At 31.9% G+C, this 21353-nt stretch overlaps 1 protein-coding gene across 1 annotated transcript in view; it reads right to left on the bottom strand.

The window, feature by feature from the left end:
* The window catches only part of LOC145671119 (uncharacterized), a gene marked incomplete in the record, with an annotated part of 396384 nt that extends 375637 nt beyond the window's left edge, over positions 1-20747 (bottom strand). Inside the window, 1 exon segment of the mRNA XM_081739909.1 lies at positions 19793-20747.
* Positions 20748-21353: the final 606 nt, after the last annotated feature.

The following is a 21353-nucleotide window of genomic DNA, read 5'->3' on the forward strand; positions in this document are numbered from 1 at the left end:
TCAATTAAATTAATTCCAATTCTAATCATTCCAATATATTAGATACAATTTATTAAGTCTATATAAACTGTTTTGTTGATACCGTGTACATACCAATGCAATGTTCTCTTAACTTACAAATTACAATAAATTTTTGAGCTGATTCTTGACGGGCTCTACACGTCCTTATTTAGATCCCAGTATCTTCACAGGATTCTAGAAATCATACCAGTTATCGAACCAAGGACTATATACACCGAAGACAAGAAAGTGGGCTACAAGAAAATTATATATATATATATATATATATATATATATATATATATATATATATATATATATATATATATATATATATATACTTATATGTTTTTAAAAACATATTTTAACACAAATTTCTTTTAGAATTGATTCAATAGCAAAAGTGTTAATAACAAAAAGAAGAAAATTACATGTAAATGGTGGAACATACAAAACGACTAAAAGACAAGATTCTACATCTTTATATACGTGTGATGATGTATTCGAAATAAAACTTGTTGAATGTAAAAAGTTATCTGATAATAAAATTTTGCAGAAATTAATTCAACTTGATTTTAGAAGATTCAACTTCCAATGATAAATCCAGCTTCTTTCCTTAACTACCTATAATATACACATACAGACACGTAATTTCCACGCGAAAGGGAGGGGCAAAAAGAAAAAAATCTACATACATATATAACTTTTCGTTGCTAGTGACATAAGAATGTCGTCGCTATAAAACATACTGACCTAGTGACGCGTATAGATAGAAAAGGTCACGTATATGGAAAAGGTCAATTTTAAGACTTGTCGCAGATAACCCTTTGCGAGTAAAACATGTCTACATTTTTTACACACCTTTTTCCCATGACTTTCTATTCCTGTTTTTGTATTATTATTTATTTTTTTCATGTTATCTCTTTTTGTTTTACTATTTTTCATCAACTTCCTTTTATAACACCACATTTTTTTTAATTTCTGCTAACATTTTATAAAAATCAGAATGTAATTTATTAAAACTAGTTGTGTCCATCCCGAACTGACTTAATTAAAAACTCTATCTGATTATATTTAACAAATTTACTTATATATTTATTTATTGAGTTAGCCTACAAATCATGCCACAAACTAGCCTAGGCCTATATCAATGGTTCTCAAGCTAACTCCTATCACGACCCCCATTTTATCACATTGTCTTGTCAGCGATTCCCTTATAATTTCAGGTTTGTAATAAGATTGTGTGGGATTTTTAATATATCTATTGTGGAGATCTCACGATATCCATCTATTTCTGTAATAATAGAATCCATTTCTTGTATATAGTGGATACAGTAACTTCCATAAAAGTGAACGGATTAAAACCAAATTTGGTCAGTTCATTCACATTATAAATATCGAATCCGATCCGTCATACTGATTCAAAATGGAGGCCGTTTGAAAGTTTTAAAACTTCATAACTTCCTTAGTTTTGGGTCATATGATAAAAATCAAAGTGATTTCTAATTTTGGTTTTAAAAACTTGGACAGTTGTTAAAAAGTATTTTAAATGGCTTGATAATATGCACCGCGAAGATGGAACAAGACATTGCTGCACTACTGAAATCACACCATGCTCAGTTATCTCATTAGCTTTGAATTTTAATTGTATTTCAATACGTAGGTTTTGTTGCATTTGTATTTTTCTGGTATTTCAATATGCAGCTTTCAATATGCAGCTCTTTCATTTTAATTGATTTTTTAACAACTCTGCGCCTGTTGAAAATGCTTAGTAGACCTGCTTTTTGTTGTTCTTAACAATATGTATAAAAATAAAAATATGCATATCAGAGCAAAATTCTAAATAATATTTAAAACATTTTCCGGTATCACATTCTAATAATCTTTTCCGCTTATTTTCGCGACTCCTGGGGTCGCGACCCTCAGGTTGAGAAACCCTGCACTATACCATATTAATGATCAAGTCTCGATATGGCTACATCCTTTGTCCCGTTTTGAAATAATTACATAGAAACAATACAGTTTTTAACAATACAATTAAATCGTTACAATGGTTTTACATTGCGAAATTGCCTGCACAGGTTAACACCCGATAGCATCACCTATTAACGTGAATGTTTCTTACTATTAGGATTAGGTAGAGTGAGACGTTGGCATTTATTATTAAGATAAGAGACAGGCATGCAGGGAGGAAATACTTGTTTGGAATTAAATGAACCTATATATATATATATATATATATATATATATATATATATATATATATATATAAACGTGGTCCTACACTTCACAACTTTCTGTTAAGATCCCAAACGTGTACCATTTTAGCCAATCAAAATTCACCGAGGCCCCTTCTTAATTTATTTTAACACGCTACTTTTCGTAAAATACGTATTTCTGATAAAACATTGTAGTAAGGCAAATGACATGTAGTTTTATATATTTTTTGGTGATCTAAATTACGTATTTTAATGTAATCAGAAAGTTTTCTCTCTTTATCTCTCCACATCTTAGAAAGATTTAGTTAGATTTTTATAAAGTTGTTCCAATGATACTTTCAGTTTAGGCCGCAACTTTTCCATTCACTAAACTTCGAACTCACGATGATGAAATTACACTCTCACATTCAATATGTCAACTCCACACCGGCCTTTATTTATATATAATTTACAAAGTATTATATTTAAATACTAAAGTTTTGATATTAAGAAATTTATAGTCTGCCTCTCGTTTCTAACCAATAATGAAACAAGACTGTGGCGTTATTAGGAGGAAGGATAATCGTTTGTGTACAATGTAGTCAAGTCTAAAAGGAGTTGACTCACTGAAAATAAATTAAGAAAAATAAACACATGGACAAATGAAACTATAGCCGAAAAAAGCTGCTTCTTAGACTAGACTTACAAATTAATTTATCGTCTAAGAATGTATTTTATCACAACCATTATTACACTATTGAAACCGGAAGTAGTAGACCTCTTGGTTTGGATACCACAAATCTGGAAAATTTATCGTAGTTTAACAGTGTGAAAGAAAGCTTACTTGCTTTCTCCTTCTGAAACTTGATACTGGAGCAATCCAAAAATCTCAACAACAATACATCTACTGGCAACACTGTTTAGATTCCTGCTATTTTATTGGCTAATTTTCTACTAATGTCCACCATTTTATCTTTTCTCATCCCGCTTGCCCGCTGTCCATTCTTTCTAAATGAAAACGAACAGGAATATTGTTACTTGAAACACGATGGGCCAATTTCGACCTGTTCTGAAAGGAAATAATACTTTGAACTTACACGCTAGTATTGATGCTGAATTAATTCATTCTCGTTCACCAGAGGTCTTACTTGTTTATTGGGAGTGTTTACACCACTTTTCCTCACTGTGGTTATATGACACACGAATCTACAGGATACGTGGGATCCGAGACAGGCTATACGAGAAATTACATCCGAAATACCGGGGATAGAACTCGAGTCTCTCGCACGAAGAGATAGCTACATAATTATGCATTCTTGATGAAGCTCTATACTCAATTCATTACAAGTAAAAAAAAAAAGCTGATTTCAATAGTTCTCCTAGGGAGTTAAACCTAATATTTCTGAATTACACGATTGCAAGTGATACCACAGAACTACTAGAATATATCTTTCATTTTTTTAAAAAAAGTAAAGACCATATTCAGTTTTTTAACTAAAGCATGAAAAATTTTCCCGTATCAGATTCTTCTACATTTCTGAAGCTAGCAGGGCATGCACTCAGGTTTATTACACTGTAATTAGTTATAAAACACGGTATTTTGCACATAAATTTCGAGAAAAACAACCATATATATTAAATAAAATTATGTTCGTCACGCCTAAACGTTTAAAAGACATACTCTGGTATCTTTCTTTGCTATTTCTTCTTTCTCTCTTCTACTCTAAGTCTTAAAAAAAATTCGCTTCCTCTTTTTTTCTGTTTTTGTTTTAATTTCTTTTGTGTCGATGCGGTTGCATGCATTCGCTGGAGCATTACCGTAGTTTTGACTTGATTTCAAGAAGGGTGCTGCATCTTTTTTTTTTTTTTTTTCTGCAATGGTTACGTGCGTGTGTCTACATTAAAAGCATGTATTTCTTTTTTTTTTAAAAAAAAAAATAAGGTACTGCATTGCTTTATCTTTTTACTTCATTTTTTTATTAAGAGAAAACTTCCGAAACATTTGTTTTGGTTCGTCTGCCAAATTTATGCACTGTGTATATATGCGTATACAGACAGAGTATAGCTATCATTTTATCGCTATATCTTTTTACATATAAATTTAAATTCTTATGCAAAAATGTACAGTATTCATATAATCATTCTTTCTTTATATTCACAAATTTTCTACATCGTTTCACTTAATTTTTTTCTTTTCTTCTAATTTTCTGTATCATCTTAATTATATGTCATTTAATTTACTTATTTTGCATTTGCACGTTTAGTTGGCTTTCTTTTTTTAAATCCAATCTCTATTGAGGTAGAATCTCGTTTGTAGGTAATGCGCAACTGTAGGTAATAGATACAGGATTAAACAAAGGAAGAAAAGGAAACTGAATGGCAATGAAATAGGACTTTAGTTTAAGAGTCTTGATCCCGGCGAAATTAAAATACCGCTAATTTTACAGTAATTATGTGATATCTTCAAATAGATAAAAGATAATTGAAATATGGAACAAGAGCGCCCTAGACAATATTATTTTGCATGAGGTATCGTTATCACAAGTCACCTAGTGGCTTTCCGTTTTCAGCTGTTTAGAAACGCGAAAATAAGTGCCGATTTTCAAAATGGCTCCAAATCGAAAGCAGATAAGTGAGGCGTGATAACGGTTTCTCATGTAAAATAATATTGTCTAGGGCACTCTTGTTCCACATTTCGATTATCTTTTATCTATTTGAAGATATCAGATAATTTCTGTAAAATTAGCGGTATTTTAATTTCGCCGGAATGAAGACTCTTTAACATCCCACGACTATGCTTATGAAATTAAAACTTTCGTGCCCTCCCACCACGAATCGAACTCGGCAACCCGTTAGTCAGTAGACTAGCTGGGAAGACAATATATAGATGTTCTCTATCCTGAATAGATTGGCGATTGTCAGTTTTCAGTAGATTGATGACCTCCATTTTGAACAAAATTGATGATTTATAATATTTCGAAAACAGTTGAAGATTCTCATTTTCATAATATTATTGATTGTTTTGACTCAGTAAAGAATTATGATTTCCATACCGGAAACATCACTGATTATATTCATGTCATACGCATTTGTGACTTTCAAATCCTGACAAAAAAAAAAAAAAAAAAAAAAATCTGTGATTATTGATCCTGAAAACATTCCTTGTTGTTGATTATAAGAGTTCAATGTTCTCTTGTATTATTTACGTTACATAAGACGTGGTTTTACAGCTTAATGTGGGATTCGAACTACAAAAAACTCGTCTGGAATCGAATCTAAATCTGGAAAACAAATTTGTGATCTTAACTTCTTAATATTTCTCAGAAACAGCTCAAATTAAAATGAAAGTGTCCAGTCCTGACGCAACATATCACGAAGAACTGTGGCCGCTCAAATGACTTTTAGTTGACTGATGTGCTGTTAACACATGTTTCACAATGTCGTTGTTTATGGATTGGTTTTGCTACTTTTTAGTGCGAAGAACCTTATGCTAGCATCACAAACAAGATCAACACTAAATAATTTATACCTCCACTACCCAGAATCGAATCCGGGGCCGCGCACATCAAATTTCGCATTAATAATAAAAAAATACACAGGAAAAAATCTCAAATCATACAAGAACCAGAAGCTTAATAAAACAGCCACACACAAAAAATAAAATTTCTGTGCACCGGACCCCAACATATGCATTCGATGTATTTTATTACGCAGAATCCAAATTTCGAAACCCCACGGGTTTTTGATACGTAAGATAGACACATACGTTTTTCGCCTATGAAACAAAATTGACACGGTCAGTCGTTCTGTGGTTTCGAAATTTGGATTCTGTGCACCAAAATACATCGAATCCATAACCTGGGGGGGGGGGGGGTACGCTGCACAGAACTTTTGATTTCTTGTATGGCTTTATTACGTGTATCCTCCCTATCTAAAGTCGCTGAAGTTTTTCGCCCATTAAAAAGAAAAAGGAACGATGGATCGTGCTGGGATTTCGAAATTTGGATCCTCTGTAACAAAATACATCGAATTCATACCCTGGGGGTATGCTGTACAGAACTTTTGATTTCTTGTATGACTGTATTACGTGTATCATCCCTATCTAAAGTCGCTGAAGTTTTTCGCCATTAAAAAGAAAAAGGAACGATGGATCGTGCTGGGATTTCGAAATTTGGATCCTCTGTAACAAAATACATCGAATTCATACCCTGGGGGTATGCTGTACAGAACTTTTGATTTCTTGTGTGTATGGCTGTATAATCAATTCACGAGTAATTGGTGTAAAGTTAACGAATTTTCAAATATTTTCACAGAAATTTTTAGAATATGACACGACTTTATTCGCAGATTTTTCCTCGAAAGTATCAACCATTTTCAACGAACTAATGTTAGCAAATTTTATTAAAAAGAGCTTTAATTAATAGCTACCATAGAACGATCAGAAAAGAATTGGTATGTAACTGTAGTATGAAAGGACTTTTTTTTTTTTTTTTTTTTGTTCTGTGAATCGAAAAGGGGAAACAATCAACAAAAGATCGACTATTTGCAATCTTTATTTAGAAAACAATTGAAAGTTAAGTTATGGGAGAACAGTTCTTTTGAGTTACTTACAGTCAATCTTCTGTGCAGTTTATACATAACTTTTCTAAAATGCATTTGCGGTCAATTTTTCCATATTCTGGTGGATTACTGTTCGTAAAGAAACAAAGAAGCGGAAGAAGATTAAATGAAACAAGGACGAAAAGCAGCTAATTTTTGAGTCATACATCACATGCCTTTTTTGTCATTGTCACGGGAAAAGTCGTTCAGTATTAATGTAATCTGTTCTGGAAAGGAAATAATGTCATCTTGTTAAGATCGAAACGGAAACTCCGTATGTTTGAATGCTTTCTTTTCTCGCAGTTCGCATTTCCATACTTTTGTTTTGTACTTTTTTTTTTTTTTTTTTTTTTTTTTAATGAGTGACAGAACAACTAGAAACAAAGTGTTTCTAAACTTTCCTTTTGATTTTTGGACTTAATGCTGTTTATTAAGATGACCATTTTTTTTTTATTGGATCAAACGATCCAATATATTTCAATTAAAAATTTTTCTTGTAGGCCTTATATCTGGAGAAATACATATAGTGCAGCCAAATCCAAATTATCACTCAGTATGATGTGCTTATTCCGTAGAAAATACCAAAACTCGATTTAGGGGCCGTTCAAAAATGTTGTGGCCCCTGATGCAAACACTAGTTATTGACCAAGATCGCAATCTTTTGATCCATTTTTGATCATTCCTAAAATTCTTATTTAGTAAATCAAATAAAATATTAGTGAATAATTTTGAAAATCTTTTGTATAACGTAGTGTATAAATTTGGCTGCCCAATATTTATCACGTCATGAACTGCGCACCCAGATTTTTGATCTATAAGAAAACGTTTGGAACAGTCGTTACTTTATTAAGCAATTTAGTTTACTCTGGGAGATAAAAGAAAACTCAAGAACTATTTGATGGAGCACCATCAATTATGCTCAGGATGTAGAGGGAGTCAAAGGTTAGGGGTGGAGTTTGTTGATGATGGTGATGCATCCAGTTGGTCCCAAGATATAAAAAAATCAACAATCGGTTCCCATGTTATTATGAATATCATCCTAGCTTGATAGATTATTTGCAGTGCTGTTTGGATTCGCGGGTTAGTATAATACTCAGGATACAAAATACTAATCTGTTCTTGGAATGCAACGCTAAAATGAAAGTAAATGATTATCTATTAGACAAATCTAATATTTTCTATTTTAAGATATCCATTCATCTTAAAGCATACTTAATTTAATTTAATGTAAAATGCTATGCTTGGTAAAATATAGCTTGTTAAAGAGTTTAGTTTACCAAAAATACAAATCAAACTTCTTCACGTGGTACGTACTGTGTAGACACTATCTGGTTCACTTTCTACATTTTTATATTCTTTATTGTCTCTAAGTAATGCACTAAAAATTTAAATTTAAAAAAGTTGAATTTAACCTTAGCAAAAGCACTTAAACTCAATAAGAATACTTTATACCGTGCTTATCTTAGTTCGATTCCCGGAAAAGATATAAACACAATTTTACCGTAATTCTACTATTACGGTTAATAATTTACAGTACCTACGATTCAAATAACGGGTAGGTTTAAGAGTGTTGAATACTAGCTCCATATTAGATCTAGTTCATTGATTTATATCAAGGGATATTTTTCTCTTTTCTTGGGAATGAATTGGGATTATTAAGTTTAATTTTACTGGTTTTCTTCTTTAAAACTATTTAAATGCCTCTTCCCTTGTGATAAGTAATTTTGCAAATGTTATATTCTTATCTCTAAAGATTCCCGGTCTTACACTGAATAATCGCGCCAATGGTAATAACCCATTCATGGCCTGTAGTGAAAAAAAAGTGTCAGTTTCAATTGTTTAGCTGCATCAATTCGTTGGAGGCAGTCATTTGAATCTGAGTTTCTGCATTTGAGATTGCATACTACATAACAACATTCCAGTCCCCAAGATTGTTATTATCAAGACTGCAGTGAAAGATTGAAGCTTCGGGGAGCTTCACCACTCGCACTACAGCCCAAATTTGTCACTGCACCCTTGCCAACAGCAGCCGTGGTTATGCAGTATGAGAGCTCAGCTATTGACTCAAATGACTGCCTCCAACGAACTGTCGCAGCCAGATAGTTGAAACTAATACATTATTTCTTCCACAGATGGCACCATATGTCATGAACGGCTTAGTACCAGATCGGAAACGTTTAAAAATACCCTCGTATATATAATTAAAGGAACATTTAACAAAGAAGAAAACGGTAAAACCAAATCATTAAAATATGACTACTTACTTCAAAGAGGAAAGAAACGTACTCTTCCACATAAATCAATGAGCTTAGAAAATAAAAACAAGGATGGCACATACAACTAATACCTTTCAAACATTTACAAACGATTTTATATTTCTGAGTATATCATAGTCACTAAAAAAGCTCTGGAATATTTGTCATTTATCACTTGACAATTTTGCTTTATGTTAGTAAAAATCATGAATCATACATCGAAACTAAAAGGAAAACAGGATGTGGATTACCAAGATCAGAGTAACTGGACGATAATCATAAGAAAGGATGACCATATCAACGTATAAATAACTGTTTACTTTAAAAAAAAAAATGATCTTTCTACGTTGCCCAACAACTTTGGTGGTTAAGATCGAGATTACATAGAGATAATGTCTTGAAAAAGCTTAAATTACTTTGTTTTACGTGTTTCTTAAGTTGTTTTATAGACCCTGCTTGGCTTTTAAAATTTTGATGTTGCCCACAATTTATTTACTGAAATTACTGGAAACGACTATGAAATGCAAAGTGCAACAAATAAAATTTGACGCACTGATCGATCAAATTCGGTAAAAATTAAGGATTTTTTTCTTGTTATTGCAGATAAGACATTCCAGTCAGCTTAGTGAAGAACATTGGAAAACAACCAACTCCATATTCCCACATATTTTGAATTATTTAATAACACGTCATTACCGTCCGAATACATATGTTTACAATGGAAAATTAATATAATGGACAGAAATATGAACCTCTGTCGCACAGTTGATATTATTTGATTAAATACAGAAACAGTAAATACGAACCACGGAAGTTATGGCAGATCACGCGGCTTCTCTGTGATGTATGGTCAGCACATAGGTTTTTATCGTGATTTCTATACTTAGAATTTGCCATTTTTCAACTCAATAAAATTCACAATCGCCCCACGATGTCCCAAAATTATGCTCCTCTGGGAAAACAAACTCCGAAATGTTTGTCCATTCAGGAGGACTCAAACTACTGCTCTTTTATTACTTAACCAAAGATTAGTGTACAGCATGGGAGGCTTAAAGCTTACAAAATTAAAAACTACTATTTTATCTAAAACCGTCGAATCGCAATACGCAAAGATGACTTCATTTTTGGTCTCAAAACTCTACAACATGAGGTTGCTGAAACAACTATATACAGTAGCATACGAAGCCTTTTTGAAAAGTTGTCGCACCAGTTCTAATACTAACAAATAGATGCAGTCGTTTGCCGTTTTCCAAATAACACAGGAGAAAAAGGGGGTGCAATTTTGAATATTACAACTTCCAGGACTCTCAATCTTTTCGCGATTAACCTAATATTAAAGTCACATTACGCTGGACGCATGTACACTAATTGGTTTATCTTGTGAGAAAGCCACACAGAACTTGTTATTTTAATAAGAAACATTAAAAGACTTTTTTCTTCTCTCTTCTCGTACACGTCAAGAGCGTCAAAAAGACTGTATGGGAGACGAGAAACTGGTCAATTTAATGTAAAAAAAAATTAAGGTACCGGTAGGTACAAAGTTGTTGTGCCTGAAATTAAGACTTTAAAAAGCCATAATAGGTGGAAAGGATTTACTTCAGATTGTTTTTCGTAGTATACAAAGAACATTTAAGCCATTCCGTTATTTTCTCTCAACTATACAATAAAAAAAATCTGTCAAAAATATATAGTAGGCTAGTAGTAGTAGACGAAATAGAAATAGTCGTGAATTGAATTAATTTAAAATAAAAACATAAACGTAAATAGTCTTAAAAATAATAATAATAAATAAATAAGTTTAGCATATTGTAACGACGATTTACTAAAGAAATTTCTAGCCAAACTTTTACAAATAACCCAATTAACATTTTTGATTATTGATGTAAGTAGTATATATTTCTCTGTTAGGATTATTTGCTACTTCCTTTATCTGCTACTTAACAGTATGCATTTTTCATATACAGTACATAAATAATTAAATAAATACAAAAATAAAAAAAAATCTAGCAGAATAAAAGCTACCAAACTATCAAATACATCAGATTGGGAACGAACTACATACATTTTAAAGACAAAAATTCCTACTCCTTAATTTACTCGATCCAATCTGATGTAGTTGATAGTTTGGTAGCTCTTATTCTGCTAGAATGTTATTTATGTATTTATTTAATTATTTATGTACTGTATACAAAAATGTGTACTGATAAGTAGCAGATAAAGCAAGTAGCAAATAACCCTAACACACATATAGGGCCTATATATATATATATATATATTCAAAAATATTAACGAGTTTGTAAAAGTTTGGCTAGAAGTTTCTTTGACAAATCGTTGTTACAATATGCGAAATTTGTTTATTATTTCTGTAAGATTATTTACTAACGTTTATTTATTTATTTATTTTAAATATTGCAATTGAATTCACGACTATTTCTATTTCGCCTATTACATTTTTTGACAGAACGTTTATTGTATAGTTGAGAGAAAATAACTGAATGGCTTAAACGTTCTTTGTATGCAATGAAAAAGAATCTGAAGTAAATCCTCAAAATATGTCATTTTGATCGGTTCGATAGCGGTCTATCCACTGATATTGCGTCTCGCCATTGAAGAATATTACACTTGAACAAAAAATTAAAATTTAATACTTAATAATAATTTTAGCCTATACCTCATTACCCATACTGTGTGTACTGTTGTGTCTTGCTTGTATGTCATAATAAAAAAGATTGATTTGTGTGATAGTTCAGTCTCAGTTTCATCTTAGCAGATGACATGGCTATCGTATAGTATCATTTGTAGTATGGTTTAAAAAAAATCGTTTTTCTTGATTTTCTCGGTAAGTACACACGGAGATTTACACTTCCTCATATCATTTTGGTCAGCTTAACGAATTGTATCGATTGGAGTTTGTTTCATTTCTGGATTGTCTTTCCCTTCGTTAAACGCTTAATAATATTGTACAATTAATATTTTTTGCATATTTATTTCACTGACTTTCTCCAGTCAATGTAAATTGCATATGGTTCAATTAGTAGGTATAACACAGAAAACGTAATAAGATTGCAACATACAGATACACGAATGTATTTTTTTTTTTTTTTTAATAAATGTAACTCATTAGAGGTACGTTAGTTTACAAACTAGACTAACACATAGGCGATTTAAAGATAAGATTTTCTCACAATTTGATTTACGATTTTTTTAGTATTAGTATTAGTAGTGCTACAACATCTAGTAATAGAACACAATATACTACTACAATATACACTGCCTACACTATGACACAAGCTTTTGCACTAATTTAGTATACCCGCTAGTCCAAATTAGTCTTTTTGTCTTCTCCTCGAGTCCTTACTGCGCTATTAGTTTTCTTTTTGATTCATTTGTTGATAAAAATGTTATACTAAAATATTATTGTACATAGTTCAAACATTAATTCTATCTGTAAATGTTCAAAGAAAAGGAATTAATACCTATTAGACTTTATATATATATATATATATATATATATATATATATATATATATATATATATATATATATATATATATATATATATATATATATATATATACATTACAGTTCTCTGAACCAAATGTGGCTAATGATTTCTAGTAAACTTTCATCATCACATTATTATTATAAAGGATCAGGTGGAAATAACCAATAGTTAGAAACTTAAGGATAAACTGAATAGCATTCTCTGACAGTAAGAGTATACCAAGTTTATTGCCTGAAAAAAAAAAAAAAAAAAAAGATTTACCGATTAAAGAAGAAAATGATTAGTGATTATTTTACGAAGGCTAAACAAAGTGATTCCAGGAATCGAACTCCGTTCTCTTCCAACATTTGCTGTAAGATACAATCGTAATTTACGGTTTTCAAATCCTTATAGGTGTCTTAATTTATCATTCACTTTACGGATGTAGTAATTTTCTTCATTCTGCACACAACAGACCTCAATAAATAAAGAACTATATATATATATATATATAAGAAATACAAATTTTCTTTGATATGTTGCTAGAAATACAGAAACAACAGTCGTGAATCGCAATTCAAACTACTATTAAAATATTGTGGAAACTGAAACAAATATTTAGGTACTTTAAGAAATCCTAGCTTATCTATTCAAAAATCGATTTCTTAATTCCCTGCTTTTCTTTTTTGGATTAGACACATATAACCACTGATATAGAAATGATGATCCATCAGAAGAAGGACCAATTATACCATATTTTAATATCAACTATACACTCAGCGCGATCCGCTTCATTGTATTTTAACGATAATTTTACAGCAATACATTTGTCAGCCGTTTCTTTTAATTTTACTTTACAAATTAGACTAACGCAAAGTATTGATATACAATTCTCTAATTATAAATAACATTAATAATAATAAAACACGTTACATGGGTAAATTTCTCTCAAACATGAGTAACTTTTAGCTTATATTAATTTAAAAAAGTACTTCTAGCTATATACTAATATTCCTCGACTAATAATGTAAAGTGAGTGACAAAATCGCTTTTCGTTTGATGAAATTTTAGTTTTGTAAAGAACTTCTAGAGTGGAAGGACAATTTTGAGTACAGTTTTCAGTAAATTAAAAAGAATGTAATTTTGTGTACGTTCTAGCCATACCAGTTATTTCTAAAATAAATTTTACTGAACATTATTACATGATTTACTTATATGACACTTTACATATCTTTAAAAGCAAATTTAACAATTCACGTAAGAAAATGTATAGGTATTAATGATCTATATCCCGTTCCCTTCATCCAATCTTTACCTGGCTATTTTTGGTACAAAATTGAATAACAACATGACAATTTTGTGATTTAGGTAATTAAATTCTTACAAAACGCTACCGAATAAATTAAAGGTTGATTTCAGCGCCTTTTATTTGGTGCTATTTTTTAAAAATAATATGAGTTAAATAAGCTACGCAGACAAATTTTGAGTCTGACGAAAAAACCTTCGAATTACCTATGGTGCTAGTTTATTCTAGTATATAATATATGTACCTTTCATATACCTTTCATTTCTGAATTCATAATTTTCTTTGTGTTAGGGAGGGGGGTGATCAGTAACTTTCAGAAAAGATGGGCTGTAAACGTAGTAAAGAACATTAAAATGTATACAATTATGCTCTTTGATGCATTTCTATTTGTGCACGCAATGCACATTCTATTTTATGCACTGAGCATTAATCAACTTTGCCCCGGGCCCCCTGTATCACTTGTACATACAGTTCAACGCGTTACTCTTTGCTTTTGCCCAGGTAATTGATAGAACTACAGTAATCGAAACTAAATATACACACGCACACACACACACACACAAAAAGTTTCTAATTCTATGCAACAAAATATATCATAGGAGATGGGTGATTGTTTCAAATCTCTGCTTCTAAGTTATATTTTCCCTATTTTCTTTCTAAAATTAAATAAAGAAATTTTACGTACATATAAAATATTTTTTTCATTTATACAGAAAAAGGGTAAACCGTTTATCAGCATCACTTGTTGCGCGTTTTCACGACCTCTTCTTCTTCTTCATTTATCGGTCTTTTGCATTCGACGTAGTAAAATGGAAGTAGTAAGAAGAGCGAGGGAGAGGAAAAGAGAGACACACACAGAGAGAGAAGACAGAGAACTTACGCGCCGGCGCTGAGAACGATGACGCGCGAAGAGGCTTTTTCGGAATTGAAGACAGAGCCGTTAGCTATACTATCCCCAACACCGTACCGTCACACCTAGTCGAGCTGGTGGTAGCCCGATAGCAAGAAACACACTTCTTTGCTGCTTGAACCAAGCTAGCGGAACGACTTTTTTTCTTAACGAATCTTTTCACAAGTTCGTAATTCATATTATGCTACTATAATAGATTTCTTTTTTTTAAAAAAAAGAAGAAGAAGAAGAAGAAGAAGAGCAGTGCAAAACACGAAACAGCGTATTTTGTGTAATACAAAAAGTGTCCCAGAATAGTGTACCACGGTTAAATTTTTCATTAAAAATATACATAATACAGTACTATTAACGAATTATGTGGCTTACCATTCTAGATTTTCATTTACCTGACTGAACTTAGTCACGACTGCTGACTAACAACCCTAAGATAGGTATATATTTTTTTTTAAATAATAAAAATTGAAATCCTTCCTTCTTCTTGGTCAATCCAAAAAGAATCTAATACGTGTTTTGCTATAAGTAAGTGTTTGAAAATATCATGAACAAATTTTAAAAAGGAATCATTCATTTTTAGACATTAATTATAATTACATACTTTATATATAAAAATATTACCGACACAACACCACAACAAGTTTTATTTTAGGCAAATTATCATTTTGCCACGTGCATTTCTGTGCAAAATTTTTGTGACATTTTTAAATTAATTTGTTTGAGGGAAATTTTTTACAAATTAAAAAAAAATCAGAAGCATGGAATGGAGTTCGTTTTGTATATCACCGTCGCGTTTTTCAAAAGTTGTGCGATCCAATTCTTCGCGCAAAACTGAATGAAAATGGAGATACACTTATCAGGCATCTACAAATTGGTATGTATAATATACGCCATCTTATATGACACCACTTTATGCCTTCATATTTGTTTTGTACAATTTAACGTATTTGCCGATGACACAAATGTTTTATGTACGAATAAGAGAGTTCTTTCAAAAAATTATCATAAATTGAATATTAGCGGATTCCAAAGCCTTATCCAGAAGAAAAAGTGTAAGTAAGGGAGCCAAAACCCCGCAAGCAAAATTCTCATGTTTATACTGGATACAACCTTGTTTTAAGTCATTTTTCAGTCTGAATTCGCCCTCCCAATTGGTCTAGTGATCAACGCGTGTGTCTATGATACATGTGAACCCGTGTTCGATTCCTGAAACTAAAATTTCATTTCGAGTCTAAAATTTCTTTTTATAGCTATATGGAACATAAAAAAAAAAGTTTCCATTTTTCTGGATACGAACTGTCTTTTTCATATTTTTCAGTGGAAACAGAACAAGAAAAAAAAGTAGGTAGGAAGGGTTACAGTAGCATCATCTCACTATTCTTGCTTATTTTATCTTAATTTTAAGATGTGAAAAATTAAAAGAAATATAATAATGAAAATTATAGAAAAGACTGGTTTTATCATAAGACACCTAAATTAATGATACGCCAAACAAGTTTTATAGAGTAACTCGTATAAGAAGCAAACTAAAGTAACAGAATTGAAACTATACATTATATAAATAAAATGGTATGCACAATTACAAAATGAAGATTCACAAGATTTAATTGATTCTTTCAGAAAGACACATTAAACTACTGAAAGGGAATTATTTCTTAACTATACGTATCGTTTTAAAACCACCACAATAATTTAAGTTTTATATTATTTGCGAAAAAAAAGGTAAAAAAAATTATACATAGTGCCAGCAGATTGAGATAGAAATACTCATTAAGAAAGATAAAAACCTTTTATTGCCTACTATTTTTAATTAAAGAAGATATATAAAGATCTGATCTTCAGCAACCTATCATGTTGAAACATCGTCATAGAATTATTAATTAACACGTATTCATCAGAAGCGGAAAAAGAAAACATACACAGTAAAACTTCATCTTAAAACATTTGTAATGAAACTATTGTGGTTTAGTGTATAGGAAAGATAGAGAAGACATTTTATGTTTTGTAAAATAACATGTATTTACGGAAAAGCACTCCTATGACAACGTGACAGTGAGAAGAAAGAAAGAATTAGAAAACGATGATTTTTAACGAAAAAGAATCTTGTTTTCTAACCTTAAGGAAATAAGTGAAAAAAAAATAATATAACGTATATGAAGGCAAAGTAGTTAAGTTAGTTTGGTCGTAACGTACGTTCTGACGTATATTTTACACACACACACACATTTATACATATATATATATATACGTGTAAATACGTAAACATACAAAACTCTCACTGCTTTCCGCGATATCACGTTCTTAAACGTTTTACGAACCTCACATATAATACGCATGTGTGTCCTACTTCGATGCTTTGAAAAAAATTTAAAAAAAAAAGAAAAAATGTTTACAGAGTTTAAAAAAAAAACAGGCTGGAAGCAACTTCTCTGTCAGATGAACGAACGTACGAAAGCAGTTTTCCTTATGGGGTATAAAGTGAAAATTTTAAAACTTTTTTTTTTTTCCTTTAATACCTTATACAGACACATACACTCTCTCTCTATTTGGTATTAATATAAGTAAACATGGAATTTCCCATCCGGTTTTTGTTGTTCAGTCTTTTTTTTTTTTTCTTAACGAAACTTTAACGACAGTCATCCGACCGTATACAACAAAAATCTGTTGTAGATATGATACACGATATTCACTTCATACTAATTCGGTGCGATTAGGGTACAATAACCACCGGATTCGACTCCCACATAAATTCAAACCAACGCTCTAAATATTGCCTGAAGTTTTCTATTGTGGGTAGAGGTCCAGACCACATTCTGTATGTAAAATAATCCGCGAACCACCATAAAACCAAGAAACTATCTCATTTGAAAGTTTTATAGGATAATGCATTAATATATAATCATTCCACAGCCATTAGGAATTTAAAGATCTTTACGCATTTATCTCGGTACTTTTTTTTCTTGTATGAAGTAAAAACGCACAACCCAGTAATTGATTAATGTATTTAAGATACTTCCAATGCGTCACTACAATCAAATCAATCGTCAAAATCAATCGAATTTATCGGAATCAATATCAAATGGACACGTTTATCGCGTTAGAAAACAGCAAAAACTGTATCATCTGAACCATATCAATGCTTTTTTTTTTTAATGCACCACTTAGTTCTCAGAAATTACAAAGGGATGACATGTACACATACGATAGTTGGTAGATAATACCATCAGTAATAATTATTATAACAGGACGGACATGCTCTCTTACAGAAACTAAATTCACTGGATGATACAGTTCCCGAAATACAGCACAGTTTTTAGATATGATGTATGATCAGTACATTTTAACTTCCATCACTGTGTTTTCTGGCTTTCCAAGCTAGAATCCCCTGCCTACTTAAGTAAGATAAACATACAAATGCATACCGGTCATATCATCGTAACAGTTTTTTTTTTTTTTTTAACATATTTAAATATTCCAACAACTGAAATTGCATATAACGTTCTGCGCTGTAGCACTTCTGTAACGGATTCTTTTTTCTTTCTTTTCTGTTAATATAAATTTTTGATGTTTTTCTAACACGATCATGGGGCAGTGAGGCTTATCATGGCTGGAACTTCAAAAGCAACCGCCACAGAATATGTAAATAAAACGTACATTCCAACATAAGAAATCAAACTGAAAAAAAAAAAAAAAATCCCATTTCGCATCCCTTGACGAAACCGCATTGCCGGTCAAAACTTAAAGAGTGCTATTAAAAATACAATTATGGTAGTGCATACACAACTAGTAAATAATAATAATGAAAAAGAAACACATATTGCATTGTTATTCGATTACTACACCCGAAGTGCGTAAGAACGGAGTAACTTGGCTATGAGAGGTCTCGGTAATTCTTCGGTGACCTTCGCGGCAAGCCCACCGCGCCGGCGGAATCGTGAAAAGTCAGATGAACACCGTCTCCGAGAGTCCTGGAGAAACGAAAAGGAGCGCTAACTCACGAAATCGAAGCAACAGTTGGTTCCACATACGAAATTTACTTCGGAAGATGATAACCCATAACGAGAAATATTATTTCATACGAACAATGTTTAAAATATGTGTTTATCGTATATTTGATTGTGATGATTGTAATAGGACATTATGAATAAAATGTTGATGTGCCCTTTGTTATTACTATTATTATGCTTGCGCAACGAGTATTCTTTCCTATACGCTTTGAGATAACATTTTGAGTATAAAAATAGTGTATTAAATAATAATAATTAAAAAAAAAACTTCGTAAACGAACTTCAAAGTGGGTCGCGCACTACCGATCAACTACGTTTAACGGACCCCGTCTCATAAAAACGTAAACCAGTTAATTTGGAAATGTTCATTCTCCCAAGATCCTTCCAAAACTTCTAGCAAAGTATGATTTTCGTGACACTTTCATCTGAATAAAACGGTTAAGTACTTGCTTGGTGTTGGATTGCATTTTCGACACTGACGTATCATCAAGTATATGATTTTTTTTAAAAAAAATAATTTTAATAACTTTTATTAAATAATCAATACTAATACCACATTTTAGTTTTAAAAAAAATAGTATCCCAAAGATATAAAAATTAATTCCGATTAGTAAATATGTGCTAACATTCGCCGCTAAATTTGTCCATGATCAGAAAGTAAACTAGATTTGACTATTTAAGTGGCCTAATAAATTATCACATTTCTAGAATCTCCTTCCCTCAAACTACAAGCTAAATATTACTGTCAAGATTTCTTTTTAAATGTGTATCAATAACTTTTTGGAATATTGTGGCTGTCGTTCCACACTTGTAACTATCAGCAGAGAAAATTGGAAATAAAACAGATGAAAAGCAAAGGAAAAAAATGTGGTGTTGGCCCACTCGTATCTCTTAATCGGAAACACGAAACTGTTCACTATCGTATTAATGTCGAAGAAACCTTTCGCACACGAACCAAATCATTCTATTTCTTTTTTAACACTTCGAAAATAAATTTGTAAAACAAAACAATAGCGAAAAAAATGCTGGTTTACTTTACCTGTATCGAAAGCAAAGTTCTCCAGCCAGTTGAGATGAATTTTGTGAAGCCTTGATGTGTCCAATCATAAAAACACTGTCGAAATCAGAGAACATGTGTCTAGTCACTGTTTGCTATTATTATTATTTTGTTGAACACTTTGGATTGCTATTTTTGTCACACTATTTATTGCTTTGTTGATTTTTCTTTTCGTGCGTAAAAAATAAAACAAAATTCTCACTTCATCATCACATCATTTTATAACTGTAATTTTATTTTATTTTTTTCAAAAATCACCGACGAATGTCACTCATTCCCATTTTTTATTGTAAATCACAATCATCATTTTTTGACACACTTTTTAAAATAATATTTGTCACAAACAAGTAACATAACCTTTGGTTGATAATAGTAAAAGCACTCTAATTGGGAAACAAATGTTACGCATTATTTTGTCACTTGATTTAAATCGAAAAAAAAATTAATAAACACACGAGGCACTTTTAAATTTGTTGTTGTTTTCCAGGTGTATGAGATATGCGTGTGTACACTACATGTAAATATGACCTACAGCACAGTATTTCAGGAAGCAAGGTTTCGTGTCATATTATTATTATTATTATTATTTTGAAGCTATTAATAATTTGATGGTTCAGTTCCCGACGAGGTCTTTCTAGCTTTTTTTTTTCTTTCTTTCTTTCTTCAAAGAGGCTACCGATATTAATATATTACGTTAGGTCCTGCCTTGCCTTGCATCAACTAACCCCTTTCATACCTCGTGGTTGCCGGTAACATCAGACAATCTCACAGTCAGGGTTTGACCTGCTCGCGCGCACACACACATTCAAACAGCAGCAGTATACACAACAACATACACAACACACACTGTCCTGTTCATTTGCGGCCGCTTGTAGCGCTGCGGTCGCTCTTTCGTTTCGCCTCTACAGTACGAACTGAGACAAGCGAAATCAAGTGAAGAACTCGATGCGAGAAAACGAGAAACCCGAGCTTGCGCGCGCGCATATCACACACACACACACACACACACACAAACATATACACACAACGATCGAACGAACGAAAAACCCTTTTTTTTATATTTCTTTCTTATTCTCCTTCCTTCTTTCTTTTCAACTTCGTACCGAAAAAGGGGAAAAAGGAATGAGTATTTAGAAAAAGAAGCAAAAAAAGACGAAGTATTCTCGGGGAAGTTGTTGCGTTACTCGCCCAAGAGATGGCGTTTTAAACCAAATTTTGTAGAGTTTTTTCGTGGCTGATGATGTCCCGACAGAGGGCGAAGGTGGGGGTAGCAGAGGAAAGAATTAAACCTAAATACACACCAACGGTTAGTTAGTTACAATTGATCGAGAGAAAAGGAGAGGGGGGAAAGGATAAGAAGATCTTAATGTGTTAAGAAAGATATACTAAAATGAAAATTTGGCAGAGTTTTTAATTTGGCGAACAGATTGTTTCTTCTTTCTATTCAGGTAGCGGAAGGGGGATTCCTTTCTTCACCCGCACACTGTCAGTAGAGGAAGTGCTTGCCAAGGTCATATCAGGAGACAAGAGGTCAAGTGAGCGA

This window comes from Thermobia domestica, chromosome 15, assembly GCF_964235325.1.
Source record: "Thermobia domestica chromosome 15, izTheDome1.hap1.1, whole genome shotgun sequence".
In the NCBI taxonomy this organism is placed as follows: Eukaryota; Metazoa; Arthropoda; class Insecta; order Zygentoma; family Lepismatidae; genus Thermobia; species Thermobia domestica.